The sequence below is a fragment of the Ambystoma mexicanum genome, chromosome 11 (genome assembly GCF_040938575.1).
Source record: "Ambystoma mexicanum isolate Mex_15411 chromosome 11, UKY_AmexF1_1, whole genome shotgun sequence".
Lineage (NCBI taxonomy): Eukaryota > Metazoa > Chordata > Amphibia > Caudata > Ambystomatidae > Ambystoma > Ambystoma mexicanum.
Window position 1 is genome coordinate 974,064,937 of NC_090934.1, and position 17,097 is coordinate 974,082,033.

Here is a 17,097-nt window from a genome sequence, read left to right on the forward strand (position 1 = left end):
GGGACTGACAGCATACATGTGTGGCAGTCATTTATTTATTTATTTTGACATGTGTTAAGCGCACTTAACCTGGGGGCATCTAGGCGCTGGTTACAGGAGCATGTTGGTTAGATGATTACTTAAAATGCTTATGGTTACAGTTTTGCATAGTATTTACAGTACAGATCTTCAGGTACATTGGTTATGCTGGTGACAGGAGTGTAGTGTTTACTGATAGTTTCTAATGTTCCTTAAGGTTACAGAGTTACAAAGGTTTTGCAATGGAAATCTTATGAACATTCGTCATACATTGGTCATGCAGGGCTACAGGACAACACGCAGGGGATCAAGTTCACAAAATGTTATTCAGTTGTGCAGTTGTCGCTAGTTCCCTAGTTTGCAAAGCCATGTTTTTGGTTCTTTCCGGAAGGACTAGAGGGATGGGTCAGCTCTCAGCGTTAGTGGTAAGGCATTCCAGTGTTTAGCTGCGATCGCTGGGAAGCTGCTGCCACTGGCTTTTTGCCGCTTGAAGCAGGGGATGTCCAGGCAGAAGGAGTAAGCAGCTCTGGTGAGCCGGATGGATTGGGTTTTGGTGATTTGGTTTGACAGATAACTGGAGGCACTCTTTGACAGGCATTTGTGTGTGAGGGAGAGAATTTTAAATGTTATGCGCTCCCTTACCGGTAGCCAGTGGAGTTTCAGTCTGACTGCAGGGATGTGCTCCCATCTAGGAATGTTGAGCGCTGTTCTTATTGAATTATTTTGAATTATTTAGAGTTTTCTGATATTGTTGGTGTTGGAGCCTGCAAATAGAGCATTGCAGTTGTCAATCCTGGATAGTATTAATTCTCTTGCGAGTGTGGCGCAGTTATCAGTGGTCAAAAATGGTCTACTGGCATTGATCAATTTGGCCATGTAGGCTGCTGCCGATGCGACAGCAGTGACCTGTCTGGTCATGGTGAGTGAAGAGTCTAGATACACTCCAAGTGTTTTAACCTCTTTGGAGGTGGGAATGGTAGTACAGTCAACAAGGAAGGCTTTGTAGTCGTTGGCTAAGTTATACATTTGAGAGTGGTTGCCAATGAGCAGTATTTCCGTTTTGTTGTCATTTAGGTAGAGTTCGTTATGCGCCATCTAGGCCTGAATGTCGAGGTACATTTCGTTTAGTGTGTTAGAGTCGTGGAGGTGATTGCCAGTGAAAGGTACAAGTATCTGAGTATCATCAGCATAGTTGGTGTAGGTGATTCCTAGTTTGTCAAGTAGGTCAAACAATGTCTTGGTGAAGGCATTGTAGAGGGTAGGGGAGATGCAGAACCCTCGGGAGACTCAGCAGGTGACTGGGGCAGGAGGCGGTACGACCCTCATGGTACGATGAGAAAGGAAGGATTCAACCCATTTTATGGTGTGATCCGAGAAGTGGGCATCTGAGGCTAGCTGTCTACATAGTATGTTATGGTTGACCAGGTCAAAGGCTGCGGATAGAACTAGTAGTAGGAGAGCAGCCATATTGCCTTTGTCTTTAACCATGTCCATTTGGATTTTTAGGTACAAGAGGGCAGTTTTGGTGCCATGGCCTGGGCGGAAGCCAGATTGTCTGAGGCCAAGGAGATTATGAGGTTCCAGAAATTTCTGAATTTGCACATAAGCAATTCGGTACAGTATTTTCAGGATGAACGGTACTGTGGTGATTGGGCATTAGTTCTTTGGGATGTTTGGGCCTAGGGTGGGGTTTTTAAGGAGAGGGATGACCCAGGCCATCTTGAGGTTTTCTGGTACCTCACTTGATGCAAATGAGTAGATTTGGGAATTGATTAGGGACGTTATGAACGGGGCCAGTTCAACTGCCGACTCTTATGAAGGATGCGGGGCAGATGTCGCCTTGACATTTGGATGGTTTTAGTCTGCTGTAGAGGAGGAGCCAAAAGCCTATACCAGATCCACCCCTAACCTGCTTTATGTTAGGAGCCAGAGATAGCGACAAGGGCGACACCTGTAATCATTTCAATAACACAAGCAGCCTTTGAGGCAAAGTATCCATTAAGGAATCCATTCTTTGTGTAGCCTCCTGGGAAAGATCATTGAAGAACGAGAGAAAATGAATGAAAGAGCAGACTGGTGATGTCACAACACACAACGTGACACACTGAGAAGAATTAGTAGTGGAGAATGTAAGGAGAACATATGGAACCTGATGACAAAGTAAAAGAGTCGAGTAAACCCGTTACATGCAAAATAAAGATTACACGTGTGAAGAGCACGGAAGAAAATGCAAGCCATTTTAAAATTGTACAGAGCCAGTAATGCAAGCAAACTAAGTGATCATAGAAGCTAGTTACATATAGTATATAGAGTACAGGCAGTGCCACCAAGGTATACATAAAAGAAATCTGGATGGTCCACATTGTGTTGTTAGTAAACTGGGATCCCATGGACAGAAAGGCTGAAAGCGTGTCGAAGTTGATAAACAGTAGTTGACGAACAGGAAAGAATCAAGGAGGCTTGCCTGGCCCTGTGTCAAGAAAGGCCAGAGCAGACGAGAACTGTTGTCTATTCAAAGGATACAATTAATGCAAGAGAAAGCCACGTTCCTGCCAAGGTACAGCTGAGAGACAATGAGTGCCAAGTTTTCTTCATTTTAATACCATCTAACATTAAATTGAAGCTCAAAATGTGGTCTCTAGTCATGTGACTGTGGTGAAAATCTACTCAAGCAGATTACGCTGAGGCAAGCAGATGCAATTATACCCATACTCCCTAATATTCCCAGGAATTGTGAAACTTATAAAGGCCATGCTCAAAGGCTAATTGAATTACAGAGAGTAAGAGTGATGATAGATGTCAGGGTAATTGGGTGGGAAGGTATGGTCAAGACCAGCCCACCAGCACCTGGGGTACCAGCTTGCATGCTGCTAGCTAGTGGAATATTCTAGAATGGTACAAGCGAGCCAACCAATTATAGAGGGCCACGTATCAAAGAGCCCTGTAGTCTGATAACCCATAGATTGTTGTATGTTTTGTGATGATGTAGATGACTTGCACTAGAGGAGGGATTAGTTGCCCACCTGACGGTAGAGACCCAAGGTGGGGGTGTACCACGAGTTGAGGTGTGCAGTGGGTTTAAGTTCGCATATGCCCAACCGGGCAATTTTGTTGATGGCCTCAAGGATGGTATTATACAATGTCACCATGTCCTTGGGGCTGAGCTGGGCGGGGTGGTCCAGAGTGAGTGGTGAGATAAGTGGGAGTATGTTGTCAGGTGTAATGTTGTGGGGATTCCTAGTGAGAGTAGACACGGTTTCTAAGGTGGGACTTGTTTCCAGTGTGGTGTGTTGTCGATGGTGAAAAATATGATATTCTGGTCAGACCATGGGCAAGGTGTGTTGGCTGTAATGGTTGCGGTGCAGTTGCAGTCTGCCAGCCAATCTAGAGTACCGGCTTTGTCATGAGTAGGGTTGGTTATGTGGTGGCAGAAGCCTTCTGTCTCTAGCGTGTTTGAATCCAAAATCATCATCATGGGAGATTGAATCTCCCATGATGATGATTTTGGAAGAGGGTTTGGTGTTAGTGGAGAGGAGCAGCGAGATTTCCTCCTCAAAGGCTCGCAGTGGTCCTGGAGGGCGATAGATGATGTGCAGGTTGAGGGTGGAGTTGGGTGATAGCGACATCTTAAGTGACAGATGTTCGCTAGAGTCAATTATGATGTTAGAGATGGTTCTGGTAGGGATATTGTTTTTGGCGATAAAGGCTATCCCCCTCCTTTAGCTGTGTCCCTATCTTTCCTTAGGATAGTGTATCCTTCGGGGATAGTGAGGAACAGGGTGGGGCTTGCTGCGGGGTGCAGCCAGGTTTCTGTGATTGCTAGGAAGTAGAGGTTGTAGAGGAGATGGTGTCGGCAATATCAATAGCATGGGCTTTGAGTGATCTGGCATTGATGAGGGCGCCTTTCAGTTGTGTAGTTGATGGTGATGAGGGTATTGGTAGGCAAGTTGCCTGGCATGTTCTTAGGATTGTTGTTGGTGTTGCAAATCGTTGGGGTCTTAGGAGGGTGGGGTCCAGCAGGGGGGGCAGGTGTTTTGTGCCAGTCATGCTCTCTGGGGGTATGGTAGAGGTTGTGATTTTGAAGTAGTGGTCTTGATTCCTACTTGTGGCAGAGGGGTAGAAGTCAGTATATGACGTAGGGTGAGGCGGGAGGTTAGGTGAGTGTTTCTCTAGTGAGTAGAGCAGGGTTTTTTAAGGTAGATGGGTTGTCGTGTTCTAGGCTGCGGAGATGGCTGGGGTCGTGCCTTTGGTAGGTGGAGGGAGGTGCAGGTTGCTAGATGCAAATTCCTATGTCTGAGTGAGGTTGGGAGTATGGCAGAGTGTGGAGAGAAGTGTAATGTGGTAAGGGGAAGTGAGTTGGGATATGAGTTTCTGGCACTGTGCAGGAATGAGGTGGCAGTGATGTCCCATGCATTTGGTGGGGTGGCGTGCATGATGGGATCGAGAGCGGCACTCGGTAGAGGGTGGTTGATGCCGTGTGTCTATGGGTAGTGCTAGTTCAGGGCTTCTGTGTGAGTGGATTTTAGCGAGGGATGCAAGCCTGGTTGCGTGGTACTGTGAAAGGGGTTGTGGGGTAAACAACCAGAGAAAAGCTGTAGCATCAGCTTGCTGTGCCGTGAACGCATTCTGTTATTTGACTAGTTCTACCTTTATTTAAAATACATTTCAAAACCTATGCCTCAATTAACATTTTATCGCTCATTATTCGTTCTCGAGTTCGCAAGCAGAATAAACGCAAATATGGTCAGGGAGGGGGTACTTTTTTGCAGATTTGTATGTGGAAATGTCTTTGGTCTGCACATTAATAAATTAATCTGTGATGTGTGATTTGCAGGTCGGAATGTTTGGGTCGTGTGTAAGCAGGGTGTGCACTGGCAAGTGTGGGCAGGAGCTCCGTGACCAACCTATTATATGTCAATTATCGAAGGGTTAAAAATACTGCTTCTCTTGTCCCCTTATGCCTTCTATTATTAGTCACGTATGTGATTGTTTCCTACTTAGATATCAACCACGCAAATATCTTCAAAATGAATCAGTGAGGTTTATTTTCACAGAACATCCACATCCTGATCCCTCAATGATCACTGCCTAAATGCATTTGTTCATTGTGTCAACATCTCCTGACAAATTTTCTTTTTACATTAACCACATTACAAATATGTAAAGACCATAAATCCTCTGAATGCAACTATGCATAACTTGTTTTCAGTTTGAGTCAATGTTTTCATTCAGTATTTCATTCTATGGCATTGTGTATTCATCAATGTAAATTCCATATGCATATCTTTAAATGTAGAGAGACATTTCTGTAAGCAGCATTTTGTCAACATTTAATAAAACCAGTTTTGATTCAACAATGATAAGACAAATAATTTGTTTAGTTAGTACCATGGTTAAATGCAGTCCATTTTTAAAGCACACAGATAGATACTTCTTTCACCACATCTATAGAACCCAGTTTCCGTCATTGGAAGATGGCTGGTATTTATTTCTCAGTCAGTAAAAAAAAATATTTGATGATAATATGCAGCATAGAAACTGAACCTTTTTGACAGACAGTATTCCGTTTGGCCCATATGTAGTTCAGATAATAATTTAGTTGCAGGATGTGCCAGCATTTACTGAGTATTTGATTCAAAGTCTGACTCTGTACTGAATATTGTGTGATAAATGATACCCGGTTAATAATAGATGTTAACATCATAGATTAGATGTGAATAAGCACTTACAAAGGTGTTTATCACATCTTGAATGGCCTTACCTACAGAAGCAATTTGGTAATTTCTAGAAAAAAATCTTTTTCGGACAGTTACTACTTTTGTTTGTAATTAATGTCCAGACTACAATTTCGCTTAGCTATGATAATTTCTCCCTTGGCGATATTGTTAACTACATGTTTCCTGTAACAACTGGTGGCTTGTAGAACATAATTCACTTATGTTGGCTTTCATAAAGCCTTATTCTGAATTTTGTTGTGCAACCTACGCACATATTCAACCAATTCTAACACTAAGTCCCACCAAACCCTAAAACATTGTCAATATAGCAAAGCCGTTTAACAATGTGATCTTTGTTAGTCAGTAGTCCAGCTGTAAGCTTAGAGCTTGTATTAGTTAACAAATGAATACTGTGTGCAGTAATGAAGCATATCAGACACCCATTGCCACTCGTCCAGTTTGTTTGGACCATCTACCACAGAGTATAAAAATGTTGTTTATAGTAATTTCAAGCATATCTTAAAAAATATTGTGGGGATCACAGTAGAAATTTGATTTTCCAGAGTAAACTAAAGAAACTGCATGTTTAGGTAGTTGATGTTCAATTGAAGTGCTTAGATGTCTATTGTCACTAACCAGTACTTCTCTTTCCACTCTATCTTATTAATCTTAGTTAATATGTGCAAAGTATTCTACATTAAAAATCTCCCATTTAGCATTCATTGTATTGGATTATTTCCATCATTGGATATTGTATGAGATGAAAGTTCCAAACAAAATCCATTTGAAATGCTTCTATACAGTTTAGACCCTCATTTTGTGCCTTTACTCATGAACATGTAATCGTACATATGAAATGTGGTCATGATTTAAGTGAATTCTACGGTCTGCCCGTTTTTATTTTTCTCTCTATTTTCTCCTCATTGTTTGTGTATCTGGAACAATACAGACATTGAAAAAGATTGCCAAGAGTATTTATACCACACCTCTGCATGGAACAGGTTAGTCTTTGTTCTATTGCTCTTTTAAGCATATGTGTAGTCTACTACAATACTGATTGTGTTTAAAAAAGAAAAAGACAATTGTGAGTTGTACTCATTTTACTTGGGAGCCAGGGTCATAGCTTATATATTTACCAAAAAGGGTGCTCTCTACTATTCTTTTAAATTATTTCGAGCTCCATCCATCTTGACCACAGACATGAACAATGAATATATGTTTAAATATGATACAAAGTGCAATTTTTTAAATAGAACAACCCAAACACCACTGCACAACAACAGTGTTATCATTTTCAATCCATTCACTTATGCAATGTACAAACTTATAGAATGGAAACAAATTATTAAATGTGCAGGCTACAACATTATTCACACTAGGACACCAAAAACGTCCTATTGAATTAGAACTTTTATTCTTTTTCCATTCGTCTTAAAATAAATAGACATGTTTTGACTCTTACAGTTGTAGCAATTCTATTATTTTCAATGTTTTATTAATTAGCTCTGTCCAAATACGATGTAAAGATCACCATCTCAAAAAAAGCAAAAAAATTCACAAGAACATTATGTTAGATTAATCTATGGTATCAAGCTGTACTAAACTTCTTTTAAAAAGTAGTTTATGAAGTACATTTTGGTAAGTATTTTGATTATATTTTGGTATATTAAATAAATGTAAGGGTCAACATCAACAAATGTTTTATATAATAATGTAAGATGGATGGTGTTATACACCTAACCATTCTCACTTCTACAACATGGCGCCCCTGCATAATGTCTGCTTCCAAGAGGATTAATATAAAGAAACTAAGATGGACACCGACACAAGGATGCTATCTGGTATTGCAGAAATAAAGTTTCTTTCTCTGGGGTAAGTGATGAAATATTTTTCTGTAACAGTGTGAAGGATATTAAGAAAGATTCTTTGTTTCCTCCTATATTAAATCATCAATTCATATTTTTCCAGAGTCCTCAAGCAGGATTAAAATCCAAATGCCAACTTCATATGAAAAAGAAAATAAATATAGCAACAATTGGTCTGACAACCTCTATTTTTTAATTAACCATAGCAAGGCAAGTGAGCATTACTATTAATATGAAACAAGAAATAATATTTAAAAAAACATCTTGCACATACATAACTTTACAAGAGTTCATTATTTGGCATATGCTCTGTTATCTTTTTGACAAAGGTTTGGAAAATAAAAGCTTATCTAGCGAATTGATCTCTTCAAAGAATGAACGTGGTCTACTCCCCATTTAGGTCAGTTCTTTTTCTTTTAAATATACAATTTGATATATTTAGATGGAGATGAAAACTATATTGATTTAAAACTCTAGTTATCATTTCAACATATTCCTTTTTTAACTATGTGTCTGCAATTAACACAAAGGTTAACTTCAGTGTTACAAAGCACTCTAATTTTAGTCAATGCAATGAATTGAAGTTGAGTCACATATTTATAATGTAATGGTACTAGAAAGCAATGAGGAAAAAAATGACTAGTTTGTTCGATCTTATCATTTTAGGCAGAGAGAGAAGATATGTCCATTAGGAGTAATTTACTTTTGTGGTTTTGACACCCTATATGATTTAATGTTTCTCCAGAAATATGCGATTCAAGATATTGGAAGTTACTAGACAAGAATTACATGCAAGCAATCCCACCTTTCAATGTACCTGAAAATGTATGAAATGTGATCATGAAGAAGTAATGCAATGTAAAGAAAGGAAAGCAATATTTAGAACCAAATCATGTTCATCTTTTTTAAAAAGCAATGAAAAAGAATAAGAGTTAACATGCAATAGGACTTTGATGGACTCTTAATATGAATACATTTGTATTCTACACATGCAATCATTTGGTTCTTTTAATGGATTTTGTATATTGTATAGGTGAATGGATTGAATGTGATATGATTGTTGGTGTGAAGTGGTGTTTGGGTGGTTTTATTCATTCAGAAATATTTTTGCAATTTGTGCAATATTAAAACAAAATAATGTCTGCTAAATTTGAAAATTCAAACACGAATGCTGAAATTTCATTTTTTCACATTCTCTTATCAAAGAATTGCCCCTGTATGCTTGTTGCATAGATAGATTGAGTTTAAAATAATTAAAAAATAAATTTGAGAGCATGCTAATTAGTGGTTACAGGATATGAACGTACAGGAATGAATATCAAGAACTGTACATACTGTATTTGTTTAGTCCAAGCATTACTGTGTTTTGTATATAAGCCTAATAACTGCTTATGTTGGAAATTAGAAACTCAATATTTATAAGTGCAGGACATTTTCTTAGCCACAACATCTAGCTTTCTGCAAGAGTTAGGTCTTAAGATGCCTTGGCTCCCTTAATGGGATCAGGCTTAGGCAGCCTGTGGTATCCCTAGATCCCAGGCGTTTACCCCAGCCCATGGTGATGCTGCATAGGGTTGGAGTAATGAACTGGCCTATTATAACAAAAAGTTTGGTGTAAACCTTAACCCAATAACCCTGCATAATTATAAATGTTAACAACATATGGACTAAGTCCGCCCACAGCCTTGCCAGAAGTAACCTGCCTGTATGTGTCATTTGATTCTCTTGGTTAGTAAACGATATCACCAGACAACTATTTTAGAATGTTGAAGACGGTGGCTTCAGGATAGAACAGCATTTTTAAATGCCCTTAAACTGTCAAGTGTTCATCCTCAAAGTACTCCTGCTATTTTACTATAGCTTGATTGCCTTCTAAGTTGCCATTATTATAAGCATTGTACAGGGCTGCCTGTTAGGGTGAATTCTCTGTTTAGGCTGAATTTCCTAACCTAGTGAGTCCCCCAGCAGCTTTGCTGGATTTTTGGGGTTTATTTTTTTCTCCTGCCAAGAGTGAGACTCTTTTACCCTCACTCTTGGGCATGATTTGAGTGTGCTTCTTTGACTCTAGATGTGTTTAATGGGCTATGGGGTCTTTTACTCCATAGGGCTTCATGGGTTTTTGTGATGTGTGTTACACAGCACCCTCAGTGCAGTAACACAAGGGTGTCATAGTGACCCCCCAATATGGACTCCATACCCTGGGACTGACTACTGTCTCCCAGGGCATGTAAAGTCACCATTGACTTTACTAGTCTCAAATTCTGAACAGAACCAGTACAAACCATCATTTTGTGGACGTACTGGCCGGGGCAATTCGATTGCCCCGGGGTCTGTTAGTCGAGGAGGCACGTCTCCGTCCCCCCTGATCGAGTTTTGGCTGGTGGCAGTGGATACTACTTTTTATATTCAACCGCGAATATATCTCTATGGGATTTCCCATTGTTCGAGGCTACCAACTTTAATGATTTAATTCCTATAGCCTCGAACATACCGCCGGTTTATTTATTTAATATTAATTCTCCGGTTGTTTTTTTGCCAGAACTCAGTTCTAAAATGGTATTTGTGTTTCGCTTCTGTGACTCCAACCCAAGTTGAGCCCTTTGTTCCACTTTTTGGCGGGCTTCTCCACAGAAGCCCTCCAAAGTGGTGCCACTCTGTCTGGGGTACTTAGGGGGGTGGAGGGGTTTTAGGCACCCTGGACTGAGTTGCCTAGGCAACTCAAGTTGCACTCCGTCCTGATTGGCCCAAGTGGTGAGCCGGCCGGCTCACCACTTAGCATGTTTGAGTGACAGCTAGGCTGAGTGAATGGGGGTTTTCTGCATAAAAGCAGGGCTTTGGGGACTGTAACTTTAGAAGTCGCCACAGGACCTAAGAATCCAATGAGGGAGAAGCTGAGCCGACCTGCTACGACGACACCACCGGTGGAGCCCTGCTGAACCGTCTCACCACTTTTCCCAACGACACAGGAGATCTCCAGCCCAGAGAGTCTTCTTCCTTCGACTGGTGGGGATAACCAGCCTTCTTCCTTTTTCGCTTCCTGGAGCTTCTCATGGCCTCCTTGCCTGTGCCAAGCACCCCGGCAGCTGGGATACCAGGTTTTACCACTACCGCAAATCAAAGGGTAGTACCTTTAACCGGAAAACTCTGTGGCTGGTTTCTTCCCTGGCAGTGCAACGACCTTCATCTTTCCTCCATGTCGAGATCTTCTCTTCCTCTGGACGACGCCGTGACTTGCACCCGCTGCCAGGAACAACTGCCCCCGCTGGAGGATCCTTTCTACATAAGGTACCGTGTTCCGCCTGGCTTCCCTTGCAACCGACTGTACGGGGTAGATTTAGCCCCCGGCTTTCGAACCTGGGTTAGCCTGGGACACCCTGGCTAAACTTTTCTGAGCCTAACTAAAACCTTTCTGAACTCCCTGCACTTTTTAAGCCTGTTGTCATTGTGTGATCTTGGGTGCATTTGTGCCCTGCTCTCTCCAAGAGTGGGCCCGGCCTATGGACTTTGGCCCACAAGTAACTTTTGACTTTCCTGCCTTGCTTAAGAGTTCCTAAGTATTAGTGTGGTGTATTTTCCTACATTCTGTCTTTTTCCCTCCCTTTTTCGTTAACTTATTGGAGTGCCATCTATAGTTAAGCGCTCACCTCTGTCTGCAAATAAGTGGTGTTAACTAAGACCTGTCTGATAAGGAAAAGGGGATGTATATAGATTAATAGTAACTGTGTTTGAAGTGACTTACAATAATAGTGCTGGAGTGTGTCAACAAGTGTGTCTTTAAATAATTATATACCTTGATACCAAAGCTATGGTCAGTGTTTGCTTGTGCTATTGTGTCTGAGTGCCTATTGTGTATACTTTACATACTGCCTAACTCTTCTTGAGGGAAGTCTGACTGCTCAGCCACAGCTACCAGGTAAATCTGGGTGGTACAGCCTGCTACCAAGTGGGTTTACTGCCAACACCTGTAGTCCTAAATCTTTTGCAGTGGTCCCCAAGGGAATTGCACAGGTTTCGGCCTAACACTGGTGTACAGCGGTGGGATTTGTATTGAGTATGCATTTTAGGGTGCTTTAGGATACCTTAGTGCAACTAACCACAAAGCTTAGCACTGAAAAAGTAATATTTCTAACATGTCAACTATGGAAAATTATAGTCAAGAGTCCCTTGCTACAAAAACTACTAATTGTTTAAGAGTTCTCTGTAAGCATAAGAATCTCCTGACTAAAGGCAAGAAAATTGAATTAATAGAAAGGTTGTTAGCTAACCAAAGTCTGGATGATGGTTCAGAGGAACCTACCATGCCAGAAACAGTAGATAACAGTATAGAGATTGATGTTGATCAAAATGTTGATAATCTTGAGGAAGAGTCAGAAGAGGAGGGTGAGGCTGCTGTGACTGTCCCCCCTAGGCCTCTGTCTGCCCTACCTGCTGTACCTACTGGGCCTTTATCAGGTCCCACACTTGGTTCACAATATCTTGAATTAGAGAAAATGAAACTGGAATTAGAGTTTAAACACATTAGTGCTAAAACAGAACAAAAGCACCAAGAACTAAGGTTACGAGAAATGGAGCTCAAGCATGAGCTAGAAATGAAGAAATGATCTGTCGACAATGCTTCTCTCTCTGGCTCCTCTAGAGGTTCCAGTCCTAAAGGACCCCGGATTCCTAAGGAATTGGTTGGTATGTATGAGCCTAAGTTGGGTGTGTTGGATTGGTTGTCTTTGTTTGAATATAATCATGGGTCCAGAACATCACAGGAAATGACTTACTCACCTGGTTGTTCTCTAGGCTTCCCCCTGTTGCAACTGATGTGGTAATGGAGTTGGGGGAGGAGGATAAGAAGGATTATGAATGTGTGAAACTAGCTTTGATAGCTAGATTTGGGAAGACCCCTTCCCAGTATCTTAAGAGGTTTAGAACCCTCAAAAAGCATGATGGTACCCCTTGGGTTACCCGGGTGAGTGAAGGGTTGAAAAACTTAGAGGGATGGATCAAGGGTTACAAAGTGAACACTTATGAAGGTATGAGAAATCTGTTTATGTTGGAGTCAATTTATGATGCCTGCTCTCCTGAGCTCAGACAGCACTTGGCTGATTCAAAGGAATTAGATTCCAGAAAACTAGCTAAGGCTGCTGACTTGTGGGTTGCCAACAGGGCCACTCAAGGATTCTGGGGTAACTCAGAAAAAGGATGAGGGGAAACAGCCTAAAAAGGACTCCAAAGAGAATTCTTATTCTGCAAATTCCAAAGAGGGCCCCAAACAAAACCATAAGGGTAAACCACAAGGGAATCCGAATCAGGCTAGTGTACCTTCTGGTCCCAGACCAGAAGGAGGTCAGAACAAGCCTCCATTCCAGAGAGCCTTTGGCTCTTGTTATGTTTGTAAGGCCACTGACCATGTGGAAGGAGATCCCAGATGTAAGGGTAAACCTCCAGGGATCCAGCTTGCCTCCTTAGCCTTCGCTCAAGAAGAGGAAGTCCCAATGGCAAGTGGAAACTTTCTACTGCTGGCTGATGAACCCATGGGAGTCTCAGCCAGTGTTTCTTTAGTCTCTCTGGGGTTGTGGGAACAACAGAATTTAGATGTATATAATTCCATCCCAGATAATACTAAAGAGTATTATAAGGACAGTGTCCAGGTGAAAGGTAATGGTCAGGAGGCTCCTGCCATTAGGGGCACTGGGGCCAGCATAACTGTGGTGGGTGAATCATTTTTCAAGGCAGAGGATGTTGCTAAGGTACCCACATGCCTCACCAAGTTAGCTGGAAGGCCTGTGCAGATGTGTCCCCAGTTAGCAGTTCTCATCCAGTGCAATGATATGACTGTAAAGATACCCGTCAGTGTACAATGCGGGGTGCCAGGAAGGGTTCTGTTGGGTAATGACCTGAAAGTTCTTGGAGTTGTCACATACCCCCAGACCTCCTAGTAAAAGGTTACAGGAGCTCACTAAACCTGCAAGAGAGAAAACACTGAGAGGGTCATCTCAGGAGATGATGACAGAGATCACTTACTGCAGTGCCTACCAGATCAGGAGCCAAGGGGCAACCCAAGACTCCAAGGAAAAAGCCAGCAGCAAGCACTCCAGTGCTTCCAACAAGGACTTCCCCTAGGTTGTCCAAAGTTACACCAGTAACTCCCCCTCCAGCTGAGGCTGAGAGGGTGGCTGAACCCTGTGTGGTTGAACTAGACTCTGAAGAAGAGCTAGTAGGAGGCCAATACTTTATTGGAGATTTAGATCCAGCTAACCATCCTGAGCTGCAGTCTTTACTGGCAGAAGTTGGACCCAGCCGATCAGCTTTCCGTAAGGGCCAACGAGAATGTCCAACTCTGGAAGGTCTCCGCCACCAGGCAACTTCTCAGGCTGATGGGCAAGAGCCTGGGAAGTACAGGTTACACTGGGAAGATGGCCTCTTCTACAGTGAACCAACTGAGTCTGAATCTGGAGACTATAAGCGCCTTGTAGTACCTCAAGAAAACAGACAACAGTTCTTACAACTAGCCCATGAGATACCTTTGGCTGGTGACTTGAGTTTCAAGAAGACCAAGGAAAGGCTCTCGCTCTACTTTTATTGGCCAAAGATGGGGGCTGAAGTAGATAAGTATTGTAAGAGCTGCCATACCTGCCAGTCTTCTGGTAAGGTTGGTTCCAAGACTGTGGCACCTTTAGTGCCTCTCCCAGTTGTGGGAGTCCCATTTGAGAGGGTAGGGATTGACATCGTTGGTCCCCTTGATCCCCCAACCTCCTCAGGCAACAGGTTTATCCTTGTTGTAGTAGACCATGCTACTAGGTACCCTGAGGCAATTCCTATGAGGACTGTTACAGCTCCGGCTGTGGCTAAGGCCCCCCTTGGTATTTTTACCAGGGTTGGGTTTCCTAAGGAAGTAATCTCTGACAGGGGGTCGTATTTTATGTCCCACTACATGAAAGCCATGTTGAAAACCTGCGGAGTTACTTACAAGTTCTCAACAGCATACCACCCTCAGACAAATGGATTGGTAGAAAGGTTTAACAGAACCATGAAGAGCATGATAGGTGCTTTAGAGGGACCCCTTAAAAGAAAGTGGGACCTTCTACTGCCATGCCTTCGATTTGCTTATAGAAAAGTCCCTCAGGAGGGAGTAGGTTATTCTCCCTTTGAGCTTCTTTATGGCCATCCGGTCAGAGGTCCATTGGCCCTGATCAAGGAGGGGTTGGAGAGTGCTCCTTCCCCCAAGCCAGTCAGAGTGACTGACTATGTGATAGGTCTCCGACGGAGAATGTCACACATGATGGCAGAAGCAAGTGACAACTTGAAAGCTGGACAAGCTCTGGTCAAGCATTGGCATGATCAGAAGGCTAACATGGTTGAGTTCACTCAAGACCAACTAGTTCTCGTTATGCTTCCAACAAGGCAGAGGGCCTTGCAAGACAAATGGATGGGACCCTTCAAGGTTGTGGGAAAACTTGGAGAGGTCAACTATCTGGTGGATCTGGGCAAACCCAGGGAAGCTCCCAGAGTCTTCCACACCAACCGCCTCAAAGCCTATGTCTCTAGACCTGAAGTAGGAGCCTTGCTTCTAGCTTCATTGGAGGAGGAGGAGGAGAGTGAAGCTCTACCTGACCTCCTTAGAGGCTTATCTTTGGACGAAAAGGCTGAAGGAGTTAATCTCTCTTCAGATCTGACACCTGAGCAACAAGAGGAGTGCAAATCTATGTTAAATCAGTTTGCCTCCCTGTTCTCACTTTCACCAGGCTTGACCCCTTAGGGCCAGCATGATATTCTCACTGGTGACTGTCTGCCAGTCAAAAGCAGAGGGTACAGAATGTCAGAACATGTCAGAACCCACATCAAAGGTGAGGTCAAGAAGATGCTTGATCTCGGGGTAATAGAGCCCTCTACTAGTCCATGGTCTAGCCCACTTGTGTTAGTACCAAAGGCAGGATCCAAAGAGTTGAGATTCTGTGTGGACTATAGAGCTCTTCATGCAGTCACTAAGACTGATGCCCACCCTTTGCTAAGGACAAATGAGCTGGTGGATAGACTTGGCTCAGCAAAGTACCTCAGCACATTTGACCTTACGTCAGGCTACTGGCAAATAGCCCTGACAGACCATGCCAAGGAGAAAACTGCATTTTCTACCCCAGTTGGCTTATACCAATTCAAGGTTATGCCTTTTGGACTGAAAAATGCACCTGCTACATTTCAAAGGGTGGTAAACCAAGTTCTAGCTGGGATGGAGGACTTCTGCATGGCATACTTGGATGACATTGCAGTCTTCAGCCACTCCTGGGAGGAACATGTGAACCACCTGGGACATGTTTTGCAGGCTCTTGAACGTGCCCATCTGACCATCAAGGCAAGTAAATGCCAGATAGGACAGAGCAAAGTGGTCTACCCTGGGCATGAGGTAGGAGGTGGAGAAATAAGGCCTCTGCTCAGCATGATTGAAGCTGTGCAGAATTGGACAACACCTACTACTCAAACCCAGGTGAGAGCCTTCCTAAGCCTCACTGGGTATTACAGGAATTTCATAGAGAACTATGGGACCATAGCTTCTCCACTGAATGTAATCTCCTCTCCAAAATTCCCTAAGAAGGTCAAATGGAATGAGGAGTGCAATCAGGCCTTTGAAAGCCTGAAGAAGGCTCTTTGCCAAGCTCCAGTACTGAGAGCTCCTGACTACCTGCAAACCTTCATTATACAAACTGATGCTTCCAATGTAGGAATAGGTGCAGTCCTTAGCCAACTGGATGGGAAAGGTAGGGAGCACCCCATTTGCTTCATCAGCCGTAAACTGAAGGATCCTGAGACAAGGTGGGCAACAATCGAAAGAGATGCTTTGCTATTGTGTGGGCACTGAAGAAGTTTAGGCCATACTTGTATGGTTCTACTTTTGTCATTCAGACTGACCACCAACCCTTGAGATGGTTAATGCAAATGAAGGGAGAAAATCCAAAACTATCGAGATGGTCAATCTGCCTGCAAGGGTTTGATTTCACCATTGAGCACAGGTCAGGGTGTCACCACCAAAATGCTGATGGTCTCTCTAGGATGTATGTCATCGACTAGAGGTATGAGATTCATCCAGGATTGGATTAAATCCTCCTGTCCCTTAGTCTGGGGGGCGAGTGTTAGGGAGAATTCTCTGTTAAGGCTAATTTCCCAAACCTAGTGAGTCCCCCAGCAGCTTTGCTGGATTTTTGGGGTTTATTATTTTCTCCTGCCAAGAGTGAGACTCTTTTACCGTCACTCTTGGGCATGATTTGAGTGTGTTTCTTTGACTCTAGATGTGTTTAATGGGCTATGGGGTCTTTTACTCCATAGGGCTTCATGTGTTTTGTGATGTGTGTTACACAGCACCCTCAGTGCAGTAACACAAGGGTGTCATAGTGACCCCCCCAATATAGACTCCATACCCTGGGACGGACTACTGTCTCCCAGGGCATGTAAAGTCACCATTGACTTTACTAGTCTCAAATTCTGAACAGAACCAGTACAAACCATCATATTGTAGA